The sequence below is a fragment of the Capricornis sumatraensis genome, chromosome 5 (assembly GCF_032405125.1).
Source record: "Capricornis sumatraensis isolate serow.1 chromosome 5, serow.2, whole genome shotgun sequence".
Classification (NCBI taxonomy): Eukaryota; Metazoa; Chordata; class Mammalia; order Artiodactyla; family Bovidae; genus Capricornis; species Capricornis sumatraensis.
The window spans coordinates 28,162,063-28,176,512 of NC_091073.1; positions in this window are offsets into that span (position 1 = coordinate 28,162,063).

Sequence of the window (14,450 nt, forward strand, 5' to 3'; positions counted from 1 at the left end):
TAAATAATTAAAACTAATACAATGGTACATGTCAATTTATATCTCATTAAAAAAAAGACAAATATAGGATAATTTATGATTTGAGAATTTTCAGGAATTTTCTGAGCGAACAAGAAGATGAGATTTCTCCTTTAACCAGAGTTTACATTTGAGTAGGGAAGTTATAACTAGTAAAAAAATGCAATCAAATTAATAGTTTATTAATGGAGACAATAAATCAGGTGACATGATAGAAACAGAGTAGAAAGGGCTTCATTAGATAAGATGGTCTTGAAATGCCTCTTTGAGAAGACACGTGGGCTAAGACCTAAAAATTGAGAAGCCAACTATTCAAAGCTCCAGGAGAAAAGCAACCACCACAATCTTGAGACGGACAAGAGCCTGTCCTCTTCGATGACACTGGGAAGATTAGTGTAGCTTAAAAACAGTGAGCGAGCAAGTGGGATTATAAAAAGGCAGGCCATGGAAAAGATTGTGGCTTTTATTCCAACTGGAGTGGGAAGTCACTGGAAGGTTCTAGTGAAAGAATGATATTGCTGCTGTTTTTGTCGAGGTCGTCTAGTACTTCTCCAGTGCTGATAGAGTAAGGACGAAAAGGGCAAAGAGCAGAAGCAGAGAGACAACATAAAGGCTATCACATTGGTCTAGGAAAGTGAAATTGAGCAAAAACTGAGACTGATGGTGCAGATGGAGAGAAGCACATGTGCTCTAGCTAAATTCTGGAGATTAGAAACAGCATAACTTATTGATGTATTGGGCTACAGGAAGGAATAGAAAGAAGATGATGAAGATAGATGGCTAAACTGATAATGATGCCATTTCCAGAGAGAGGGAGATTTAGGGGGACATAGTAAGAGCTCTGATTGGACATGTTAAGCAGGATGCCTTTTAGGCATTTGATGAAGGTGTTTTAGGAGTAGCTGGATATAAATCTAAAGCTCAGGAAGAAGATGACAGTCAAGAGTCAATAAATTTATGGACGAGTGGTCTATGGGCAAAATTTGACCCGAAGATATGTTTTATTGATCTATATATAATTTTATTTTGTTTGAAAATGGTCATCAACATTTAAAAATCAAGGGACTTCACATAAACTGGATCTGGTAATAACAGCTCTGCATTCTCACAAGATTCCAGTGACCTGGAGCCGAGTAATGCCTGTGCCTCTCCTATAAGGCTTTTGTCCTTCCATTTGCCATACTCCCCCCCACTCTTTATTGTCTCTTACACAATGAGTCTGAGTGTCAGTTTTCACTGATAAAATTTTTATAGTAGAAAAGTATTTATATTATAAAAGTATTTCCATTTACTCATGTCTGAACCACCCAGGGAGAAAACAGTAATCCCGAATACCGTATTTTATTTGTATCCAGCCTGCATGATGTTATTCATCTATGTTTCCTGTGAGGCACTTTCTGATATTGAAGGTTGGGATCCCCTCACATAGATCAGATTCCACAGCATGCAAGAGAATGGGAATGTAGACACAGGGAAGAAGAGGGCCCCATCACAGAGTTCAAGGTCTTGCCACTTGCAAACGATGTGACTCTTCCTTTCAATCCTATCAGGAAGGGGCCCAGTGGAAGATGAGAAGAGAATGCCAGAGAAAGCAGACATCAAGAAGGCAAGGAGGAAAAATAGTGGAGGAAGAGCAGTATTGGAATTTCCCCAGAATGAATGAAAAGGATGAGGTCTCTCTCTCTCACTCTCTCTCTCTCTCTCTTTCACACACACACACAGTAAATGGTCCCTCAACATCCACCTGAGATTACTGAAGGAGAGCCACAGTATGACTTGGTCACGGTTACTAAGGTCATTGTAGAGCTGGTGCTATTCTAGCGGTGAGTACTAATAACATTTATGACAGTTTTAGAAAAATTAGTCTTCTCCTTTCTGACATAATGAAGGAATGTGGTGTTCTGGTTAGTCAACTATCCTAAGGAATAAAGAGGGCATTTCACCCACATTGATACATCATATATACACCACAGATGTATTTCCACACTGCAAAGTTATAAAAACGATGACTAGTTGTATGCAGAGGAGGTGGCTGCCTCCATCGTATCCATGTCTTAAAATATTTTCATCACCAGGCTGTCTTAGGCATCAAAAGTCCATTATTCCTTAGACTTAAAGTACCCTAGTCAAAATAAAGTGTAAATATTCTACACTGACATTTCACACACTTTCAATATCATACAATTCAACTATCAATTGTCATAGTAACAAAAGTATGTGCAAATGTTCAGAGATTGGATATTTCCAGATGGTAAGATAGCAGGCAATAGATGCCTTTGCATATACTGTTTTGTGAGCACGCATGCTTTGTGTAATATGTAAGAAGCTAGAAGTGTTCATTTATTAAATGTCTATCAGAAAAAAATAAACTCAAGCAGTAGAAGATAATGGCTCAGATCTGATTCAAAGCCCAGCTGACCTGGCCACCACCCTATCAAGAGATAGAATCTGCTTCCCCTTGCACCTGTGCAGTCCTTAAGATGGCTTTGACCAGGAGCACACACTGAGGAGGATTCTGTGTCCCTTCTGGGCACAACCCTGAGCTGGGGTTGACAGGTCCTCTTTCATGGAAGTCAGCCACCACATAAGAAAAGTGAGTACCCTGAGATGACCATGGTGCAAGATGTCAGCGTCTCACTGTGATGCCAGATGGAGACAGGGAGCCAAAGGGCACCCAGAGAGCAGACCTGTGAATGAAGAAGTCATGCTGGAAGTGGGTCATCTGGTCCCAGCTGCTCCACCTGATACCAAGAGGGTCAGAGACACACCTCTCAGCTGAGACTTGCCAAATTCCTGATGCACACAGTTAAGTGAAGTGCTATAAATATGATACCTCATATGCCCTTAATAGGGCTTCCCTTGTGGCTCAGATGGTAAAGAATCTGCCTGCAAGGCGGGAGACCCAGGTTCAATCCCTGGGTCAGGAAGATCCCCTGGAGAAGGAAATGGCAACCCACTCCAGTATTCTTGGGAAATCCCATGGACGGAGGAGCCTGTAGGACTACAGTCCGTGGGGTCACAAAGAGTTGGACGTGACTGAAGCGACTTAGCAGGCACAGAGGTGGCACTAGTGGTAAATAATCTTACCTGCTAATGCAGGAGATACAAGAGTTGTAGATTTGATCCCTGGGTCAGGAAGATCCCCTGGAGAAGGAAATGTCAACCTATTCCAGTATTCCTACCTGGAGAATCCCATGGACAGAGGAGCCTGGGGGCTAGAGTCCATAGGGTCGCAAAGAGTCGGACATGACTGAAGTGACTTTGCACGCATGCATGCTCTTAATAAATTGTCATAAGCATAGAAGAAAACAATTATTTGCATAGTTCATTACAGTTTATAAAGTATTTAAATTTAATCCTTAAAATTTCTGAGGGAAAACTGACACTTTTGTTTTATCAATGAGAGTTTAGAGTCAGAGAAGATAAATCATGGTCCCAAGATATCACAGAGCTGTGCCAGAAATAACACCTGGTCTTCTAATTCTAAGCCAGATGCCTAGCCACAGCTGTCTTCTACAAAAAAATTATTTTCTCTTCAAGGCAGTGATTAGACTATGGGACCATATACACTAGGAGGAAAGAAGTTAATCATCTCTCTTCCCTTTTGCACAGTATCTGATTTTACACTGTAGGGAAAGGATTTCTGAGAATCATCTGTATGATTAATCCATGAAGCCCTGAACTAGCATTTATTTCCATAATAAATAGAAAGTGAATCAAGGACATTTTCTTCCATGCAATAAAGCACTTTGTGGTATGATTTAAACCAAGCCAAGTTTCTAATTAGGACCAATCATGACTAAATTATAGTAAGATAAAATGGATTTATAAATATATATATTCACATACATATTTATATTCATTTAAAGTTTTCAAGAACAAACTATGCTTTTTCTCATTATGCGTTTATTTAGTTTCAGCTTGATTCTAAAACTCCTTGAAAAATTTGCTTAGTCATCATTTGAGATTCAAAGATCATTCATGCGCAGTAAGTTGCTTCAGTTGTGTCCAACTCTTTGCAACCCTATTGACTGTAGTCCGCCAGGCTCCTCCATCCACAGGGATTCTCCAGGAAAGAATACTGGAGTGGGTTGCCATGCCCTCCTCCAGCAGATCTTCCAGACCCAGGGATCGAACCTGCATCTCTTATGCTTCCTGCATTGGCAGGCAGATTCCTTACCACTGAACCACCAGGGAAGCATATATATATACATACACACATTTATGAAATATATAGGAAGATTTCTAGCTCATGCATTAAAAACTGGATGCCTACTAGCCAAATTTCCCCCCTGAATTATATTTCAAGATAGGACAGGTATTATAAATGATCATAAATGTTTTTTTTAAAGGCATCTTTATGTGACTAAAGCAGTAGGTATTACTCCTTTCAAGTATCAAAAGGAGACTTCACATCTCCCTGGCATGAAGTATGATGCAATTAGGGAAAAGAGACAGAGGAAGGAGTGATTAAGCATTAGTGAGCACTCTAAAAATCATCTCAGTTTGAAAAGATTGCAATACTTTGTTCTAAGGCTACATGAGTTATAGTTATTTGATCGTTGTATTTAACCAAACAAAATTATGTATTTTACAACCTCACTGTATTAAATAGGGCTAATACAACTCATATGCCACCCTCTAAATAATTACATTTGACCCAATACTTTTAAAAAATATATTACCTTTTTAACAAAATATTTTCCTGTTCTGGGAGAGCTTTTTTTTTTTAAATCCACCTCCCTCCTCCCGACTTTCCAGCCCACACACATGCATATCCCAAATGGGAACTGAGATATTTACCACCCTTTGCCTTTGCAATTGCTTCCCTATCCTTTCTTTGGTGTTTTTTTCCCCCCATTCTTCCACTTTCTGATATTCTTTAAATCTCAAAACCTCAGATTTGTTTGCTCAGTTGTGAGCCCATTCTCTATAATTCCTACACAGGTATCAGTTTAGTTCAGTTGCTCAGTTGTGTCAGACTCTGTGATCCCATGGACTGCAGCACGCCAGGCCTCCCTGTCCGTCACCAACTCCCGGAGTTTACTCAAACTCATGTCCATTGAGTCAGTGATGCCATCCAACCATCTCATCTTCTGTCATCCCCTTCTCTTCCTGCCTTCAATCTTTCCCAGCATCAGGGTCTTTTCAAATGAATCAGTTCTTCACATCAGGTGGCCAAAGTATTGGAATTTCAGCTTCAACATCAGTCTTTCCAATGAATATTCAGGACTGATTTCCTTTAGGATGGACTAGTAGGATCTTCTTGCTGTCCAAGGGACTCTCAAGAGTTTTCCCCAACACCATGGTTCAAAAGCATCAATTCTTCAGCGTTCAGCTTTCTTTATAGTCCAACTCTCATATCCATACATGACTACTGGAAAAACCATAGCTTTGACTAGATCGACTTTTGTTGGAAAAGTAATGTCTCTGCATTTTAATATTCTGTCTAGGTTGGTCATAACTTTTCTTCCAAGGAACAAGCATCTTTTAAAATTTTCATGGCTGCAGTCACCATCTGCAGTGATTATGGAGCCCCCCAAAATAAAGTCTGTCACTGTGTCCACTGTTTCCCCATCTATTTGCCATGAAGTGATGGGACAAGATGCCATGATGTTAGTTTTCTGAATGTTGAGTTTTAAGCCAGCTTTTTCACTCTCCTCTTTCACTTTAATCAAGAGGCTCTTTAGTAGCCCCTTTAAAAAATAACCTATGTGGAAAAAAGTCATCCTTTTGGTTCTTATCCTATATACATTTATATATGTAGGTGATACATATATATGATGCAAACTAAGGTTCTTATGCCCAAAGTACTCATGCTTACAATAGCTGGTAGCAACACTACCCTTAAAACAAAAGAGGACAAAGATAGTTTAAATCATTATTCTTTTATTCCTATTCCTGTTTTTGTCATAGTGGAATGAATTCTAGGGACCAAAGCCGTTAAACCCAGCCTACTACTTACCTACAGAAAAGCAAGCCAAATCCCAGTTATATAAATAAAGTGAATGTATATTGTATTTCAAAGTTAAACATAACAAAAAGGAAGTAATTCCAAGTCAAATACTGAATGTCAGTTATTTTTCTAATATGTGCATAGCTATGAGATTGACTTTATCATGTGTGTACTTTTCTGGGAGCTCTTTTGAAAGAGGAAACAAATGAGTTCTAGCCTGGACCATTAGCTGGCGTCTTGTCTCCCCCTCGGCTGATAAAGACCTGTGATCACTGAGGGTGTAGCAGAGGCCTTTAACCTTGGCTGGAAATGAATCACCTGAGGATCCTTTAACATTTACTGGTGACTGAGGCCCTCCCTAGATGAGTTAAATCAGAAACTCTGGTGGCAAGATCTGACCTTAAGTATAGTGAAAAAAACTTCCCAGGGCTAGATCTGCTGTAGCATTATCATTCCATTATTAGGGGAGAAAAAAAAAAAAAAAGCAAAAATGATTATTGCCAAGGCCACACACTTTGACATTCTAGGCCTCTGGATTCAATATATAAAACCTGGTGATTTGTCCCACAGCTGCTGTAGTGAATGCTCTATAGTCTGGTATGGATTATGAACTTGAAACAAAACCATGGCACAAAGATAATCCTTTTGAGACTCTTAAGCAATGAAACCCATATCTAGATTTCAGCTGTCAGTCTGTTTCAAGCTGGTATGAAGATGTCAAAGGTTAAGCAGCCCTGAGGAACAGCTCTCACCTCAAATATAGGTTCAAAAGAGTAAGCACAATGAACAGAACGCAAGTGGAAAATGAAGTCTCTCAATCAATAGATTGTACTTTCAGATAAATCATCATCATAGTTGAGTATCATGACATGGCCTGAATGGATTTTGAAGGACAGCCAGACTGCAAATATACAGGTCCTGGAATATGTAAGGAGCTGGGCAAAGGAACCCAGGAGAGAGAGACTGGGGTTCCATTACAATGATTTCCCTACATTAACAGTTTTTTCTAAGCCTATTTTTATATTCTGGAAAGAAAAATCATTAATCATAGTGAAGTAGGACTAAGGATCTCTGAGTTGTCAGGTTATGGATACTTTAAATGTTCAGCTTTTGACCTAATTATAAGTGTCTAAAATTAGTATCTTAATTCAGAAAGAAAAATATAACCTTATATAAAAATGTAGTCAATCAAACTCAAAACACTTCATTTGCCTATTCCAAAATTCTTTTTCTAGCAGGCATAATAATATTTGGTTCCATTAAGAATCAATTGTGAAAAAACAATTTTGCCATAGTTACAAATGTTCTAAATGGTATGGAACAACTGATGCTTCTAATTTTGGTTCAGTAAATGAACCTTCTCAAAGGAAATGATGGCAGTGAATTAAAAGAAATCAAGTAAAATGTCTTTCTTGAATCAAATTAAGCATAATCTTTTGGAGTTTTAATAAATTTGTGATAGCATGAGTAGTTCATATATACTAAAATGCAATAAGCAGTTTTCTCTCTGTACTTTGCTACAAATTCCTTACTACTTGTATCCTCACTAGGAACAGTGAGCCAGGGATGTGTCTTGATGTACTGGAGAATGTCCTGCTTTAGAAACCAGGACATTTGGATCCTGGTTCTGCTTGTACTCTAATATATTCTATGACTTCCAGCAAATCACAAACCAACTACTCTTTAAATTTCTCCATCTCTTAAAAGGGAGCAATATACCTTATTTCTTCTGAAGACTTTCTCTGAGACTAGTAGACTTCAACAAGATAAAGAACACAAAGCATCTTAAATATGTATAAAACTACGTTATATTGAGCAACTTTTGGTATAGTGTGGATATACAGTTTGTGAAAGCAACTTATATGGGTACATGCTTAACCAAAATGTATGGCTATGAAGGGAGGAGGAAGAGAGGATATAAAAGCTTGTCAAGTGGTAGTGTCCAGTTTCACAAAGAGAAAAATAGATGGAGGAATGATGATGAAGCTCCTCATTGTCCAAGGGTAAACATGGAGGTGGACAGAATCAAAAAGACCCACCCACAACATCATGCTCCAGCAAAAGTGATTCTGTAGAAAGCATGAGGGTAGCTATTGAAACGGGTCAGTGCTTAGGGTTTTCCCCAAGGACAAGGTTTTCCTTCCTCCCAGTTATTGAGCGAATGTTTTCTTCTTTAATTAGTGTTACTGGAAGGCTTGTAAACAATATCTGATGCAGTCACATAGGCAATTATAACAGATTGTCATCACTCGGGAAACTAACCACATTTTTAGACTACACTAGGCTTAGTTTGTGGAGAAGGCAATGGCACCCCACTCCAGTACTCTTGCCTGGAAAATCTCATGGGTGGGGGAGCCTGGGAGGCTGCAGTCCATGGGGTCACTAAGAGTCTGACACAACTGAAGCGACTTAGCAGCAACAGCAGCAGCAGCAGGCTTAGTTTGAAAAACACTAAGAAATTAAACTTCTTTAAGAGGAAAAATACATTGTTTACTTAAAAACTATTCATACTTTGTATGAAGTGGCATGTTTAATCCAATTTTTATTAAAGTGTTCCCATCTATGTCTTTTTAGCTATCTATTCATGTGTTCTTCTCTTAAAATATATGAGAGGGATATGTGGAAATGTGTTAATCTAACTTTTAATAGTATTTGCTTGCACATATGAGGTGATCTTTTACATTTTTCTTCTGGATTTAATGCACTTCTAAAAACAGCAAGCATGCACTGTTTTTAGAAAATAAAAAATTCATTTCTTAAAACATTATTCAAGTATTTAAATATAGGCATAACAGTTACAGGGGAAATTCTCAAGAATCTACTAATGTGTGGTAAAGATTTGTTTGTTTCAATCACAGTGAGAAAAATGTAAAAAGTCAGATTTTATCACTGACAGTGATTTATGGTCTCTTTCATGATCCTGTCCACATTTCTATGCAAATTTATTATCTGTGACAGTGCTGGAAACTTTGAATGAAATATACTCACAAATAAGAACGTGACTGTGTAACAAATTCAAGATAGTAGAACAAATTCTGTAACTGCTTCTTTGAAGCTATACCTATTTTTTCATTTCTTTAGTTGGCATTGAAAAAAAATTGGTATTATTATCACACTGCTGCTGCTGCTGCTAAGTCACTTCAGTCATGTCCGACTCTTTGCGATCCCATGGACCGCAGCCTACCAGGCTCCTCCGTCCATGGGATTTTCCAGGCAAGAGTACTGGAATGGGATGCCCTTCTCTGATTATTATCACACTATCCAATTATTAAAACAGTTTTATTTTTTTTCCAATTTCTGCAATTCACTCTGCCTAAAGAGGTTGGAGAAAGACTCTTGAGAGTCCCTTGGACTACAAGGTACTTAAGAGTGGGTATCATGTCTCATTCAACTTTATCTTTTCTCCTAACAGAGACCTAAGACCCTGTAAAGCATGGGGGGAGATCAATGAATCGCTGAAGAATGAATGGGAGAAGCATGGCTCCTGCTTTCTTGCATTTCTACTAGGATAAGAACAGCAAAATGGACTCTACTGACCTCCTATGTGATAGAGAGAGCATGATTTCTGAATCAGACAAACCTGGACTTGAATCCTGATTTTCTCATTTAATAATACTACTCAGTTTCTCTAAGCTCATGTTTCTCAGCCTACCAAGCAGCCAGTAACCTTCTTTTTGTGTAGGATTGTGTGAAGATAAAATGAAATTGAGATGCAAATCCCAAATAGCTCTTGGCACAAAAATTGCCAGATGGAATAATTTTTTTTCTCTCTTTGTTAAGCCATTGAAACAAAGAATGACTGACTGAATGATCTGGTTTGCAAAGCTAGATGAATGTGGACAATATAACTAAACTGAGAGTAAACAGGATTGAGGTTTGCAGGTGGGGAGGGGGAGGAATGGTAGATACATAGAGAGTCCAGACTGGGATGACTTGAATTTAAAATGTCCATGAGACTTCCGGATGGTCTAGTTCATGAAAGAAGTCTTTATTACAGATACAGATTCAAAGGTTACTAGACTCTAGATGACTAGTGAAGTTTTGGAAGTGATGTGCTCATCCATGGAAAGACTTAACTTTCTTCACCTTTTCTGTGTTATTCACTTCTTTGAGAGACTGGTAAATCTATGAAAGCCTTAAACAACCTTTTTAAATGTGTAGAATTAAATACACAGGGTCACAAAGAAAACCATTTATTAAAACACAACTCCTAAAATGTTGGCAAAACACATTTGAATGATCATACATCCACCTCTTCACTAAAAAATCAATAACAAGATCCTGTGGAAAACTAAAAACTACTATAATTTAAAAGTAGTGGTGAGTATAAGTGATATATTGGGTATCTATAATAACTGTCATGTGATATAAAACGATTCAATGTCTATTGCAGTCACAAAGATACGGTACTGTTACTACTACTGTGGGTTTCATCTACATTCAAATTTTAAATGAAAGGTTAATGAATATAATTGTAACTCTTTTTCTTATCCAAGTTCACAGATCCGCCTCTGAGTTATAACAACAACTTTGAGGTCTGTGAACTTCAAGTTAAGAATATTTACCTGACTTGCACTGACAGAACCCTGGGGAGAACTGATCCTTAAAGGGGACACAAAGGAGAAGCAACTGCCAGCTAAAGAATAGAAGGAAAAGGAGTAAAGAGGGGGGAAAAAAATCAAGAAAGAGTGATCATCTTGAAGTCAAGGTAGAATACAGTAACTACCAATAGGTGGTGGTCAATGCAATGTAACGCCTGAAGGAGATCAAAACAAGTCTGAGAAACAAACAAGGTTAGTAAATAAAAAGTCATTGGTATTCCAATGTTCCAGCCTCTATTAGCTATGCTGGACACTGAAGAAGAACTCAGTGCCTATATTGAACACAAAATAGAACTTGAGATACTTAATAAAACAATAACCCAGATAATTTTGACCACTACCTTAGATATTGCAGATATTTCAGAATAAACTAAAATTAAAATAATTCAGAAGTTAACAGATGGATATTTACGGAGTATTGTCTTCTATATTAGGTCATACCACCTCTACATTACAGTTGCTTTGTATTTTTAACTAAATTAATTAAATGTATAATACATGAACATGAAAAAAATAAATCCACCACTGAAAAAGAGGTCAAACATAAGGATCTCTTCTGAGGTAATAAATTCTCCTCACAAAGGCTATGTCAGTTCACCATCTGTGTACTCTTCAAGAGATTTTCTATGCATATAGATACATATATATTATATATCAATACATATATAAACCTTTTTAATAATAAAAGGCTACATTATAAAAATTTTCCACCTTTCACTTTTTACTTAAGAATATATCTTAGAGATAAATTGTATACTTTTAAAAAGCTATTGCATAGTAATGTATTAAATGGATAACAAAAAATAATGATTTATTCAACCAATGACCTACAGGAAGTTGTCAGTTTCAATGTTTTGTTATTGTTAAAAAAAACACAACAATGATATATATGCATGAAACATACCTGAAAAATCTATCTCTGGGGTAAATTTTGAACAGTAAAATTTCTAGTTAAAAGTTAGATGTGAACTTCAAATTTTTATGCATAGAAAATATCACTCCTTTCTTGTGGTCCTACCAAGCTACACTCCCCCACATTTCTACAGTGTATGAAAAATTCTGCCTTCCCAAGCCCTTATATCTCTACTATCAAAATATGATTTTGCAAAAATAAAAAAAAAAAAAGAAAATGTTATTTTGCCAAAGTAATAGGATAAAAACATATCATTGTTGTAACTGCCTTTATTTAACTGTGATTGGGTGAGCATCTTTTCAATAGTTCAGAATACTATCTGAATGGCTAGATTTCCCATATCTAGATGGCTGAAATAATCCCAGTGAATGCAGTTGATCTAATTATTTAGGCTATTTCCACAACAGGTTCAGACACACAATCCTATTAAGGCTGCTTCAACAGAGTGTTCAAGACACATAAAATGACAAGATGAAGTCAATCTTGAGTTCCTTCTTTTTCTCACACCCTGCGTTTTTTCCATCTACAGATCCTTAATCCAGCATCTGAACCATTCTCATCACCTTCATAGCTATACTTTAGTGCCATAATCAACTCCTCCATGGGTTATTATAATCCTATTAATAGATCCCACCTACTCCATCTTTTCAAATCTGCATTCTGTTCTCAACACTCATGAGAGGGATTCTGCTAAAATGTAAACCACATAAAATCAACTCAAGTAAAACTCTTGAGAGTCCCCTGGACTGCAAGGAGATCCAACCAATCCATTCTGAAGGAGATCAGCCCTGGGATTTCTTTGGAAGGAATGATGCTAAAGCTGAAACTCCAGTACTTTGGCCAACTCGTGTGAAGAGTTGACTCATTGGAAAAGACTCTGATGCTGGGAGGGATTGGGGGCAGGAGGAGAAGGGGACGACAGAGGATGAGATGGCTGGATGGCATCACGGACTTGATGGATGTGAGTCTGAGTGAACTTCGGGTGTTGGTGATGGGCAGGGAGGCCTGGCGTGCTGCGATTTGTGGGGTTGCAAAGAGTCAGACACAACTGAGTGACTGAACTGAACTGAACTGAAAAGCAACAGTTCTTATCATGCCCTAAAACCCCTCCATGAGCAGGGCCTCTGAAGGCCATGGGCCCCTATCCATTGCTATGCCTGCTGCTTTTCTGCTAAGGTTAGGCCCAGCCACGCTGACCTTCTGGCTGTGCAGTAAACATGTGTATTAGGCTCAGAATTTTAACACTTCTCAAGTTTCTTTTCTCAGAGAACTAGAAAAATAAAAGAAAAATAAATAGAAAAGACTGAGAGAGGAGACTTCTCTGGTAGCTCAGATGGTAAACCATCTGCCTACAATGCGGGAGACCCAGGTTCAATCCCTGGGTTGGGAAGATCTCCTGGAGTAGAAATGGCAACCCACTCCAATATTCTTGCCTGGAAAGTCCCGTAGACAGAAGAGCCTGGTAGTCTGCAGTCCATGGGTCGCAAAGAGTCAGACCCAACTGAGTGACTTCACTTAGCACTTAGCACTTAGCACTTAGAGAGAGGAGAACGTTATCATTAGTGGTGGGGGTTTCATTTAGAAGTCTGATTTTGCAATCAGAAGTTTAGGATACCTAATCATTCATGCTAGTTGCTAAGTCACTTCAGTCGTGTCCGACTCTGTGTGATCCCATAGACGGCAGCCCACCAGGCTCCCCCATCCCTAGGACTCTCCAGGCAAGAACACTGGAGTGGGTTGCCATTTCCTTCTCCAATGCATGAAAGTGAAAAGTGAAAGTGAAGTTGCTCAGTCGTGTCTGACCCTCAGCGACCCCATGGATTGTAGCCCACCAGGCTCCCCCATCCCTAGGACTCTCCAGGCAAGAACACTGGAGTGGGTTGCCATTTCCTTCTCCAATGCATGAAAGTGAAAAGTGAAAGTGAAGTCGCTCAGTCGTGTCTGACCCTCAGCGACCCCATGGACTGCAGCCCACCAGGCTCCTCCGTCTATGGGATTTTCCAGGCAAGAGTACTGGAGTGGGGTGCCATTGCTATGATAGATGTGGAAATCTCATCCTGATTTTATAAAATATGGTTCCAAGAATAAGTAAATTATAGTTATGTCATTTCTAAAGATGATATAGATTTCATTAACAAGTATAGCCATGCCAAATGATTCTCAGATCCAGTTTGTTAAATTCTGATAAGAGAAGCATGTATAGTTCTGAGAAGGAGGTATTAAGAAAGGACACTCTGATAGATATTATATAGAGACAGCCTGTTAAATGTGTCCCAAAGATTGTCAAGAGAACCGTAAACAATTAAAATGGTTTTCTTTCATGACCCACTGAACTGCCCAAGGGCAGAACACTCTGAACATCCTCTCTGTTGGCTGCCGGCCAATCTAAAAGGAAAAAATTACTTTTACCAAAATCATCTGTATTTGTATTTCTTCTCACTCTCATCTTGGATATAAATCATTCTGCTCTTTTTCCTTTGATGGGTAAGAACAAACTATTGATTGTTATACTTTATATACAGGTGAAAACATTTCCAAAAATTAACTATATGCCTGAATTATTCTTTGGAAGTATTTATAATAACAAAAATTTTAATCTCCAGAGGGAAAACTTGGATTTAATTTTCAAAAGCCTTCTTTATATGTACTTGTCCATTTAATTTTTTGTCTCAACAATATTCAAAACCACTTTGAAAGGCTAACAGGGCACAGAGCTCTGCGGGTCACTGTGATATAGCATGTTTCCCAGTTTGGTCTGTTACAGGAGTTTCTAGTCCAGTGGGAAACAGATTAAACTAAAATCTTTACCTAGTTTTCTTGAAGTTCAATTTCTGCCCCCATTAAGGGGAAACTCTCGCTGTCCCTTTTCCACTACTGTCCCGTTTTGAACTGTTTGTGGGGTAGGAGAGTAGATAAACAGAGACGATAAGGTATATGTTCTTAAACTTTGTTTCTGCAACAT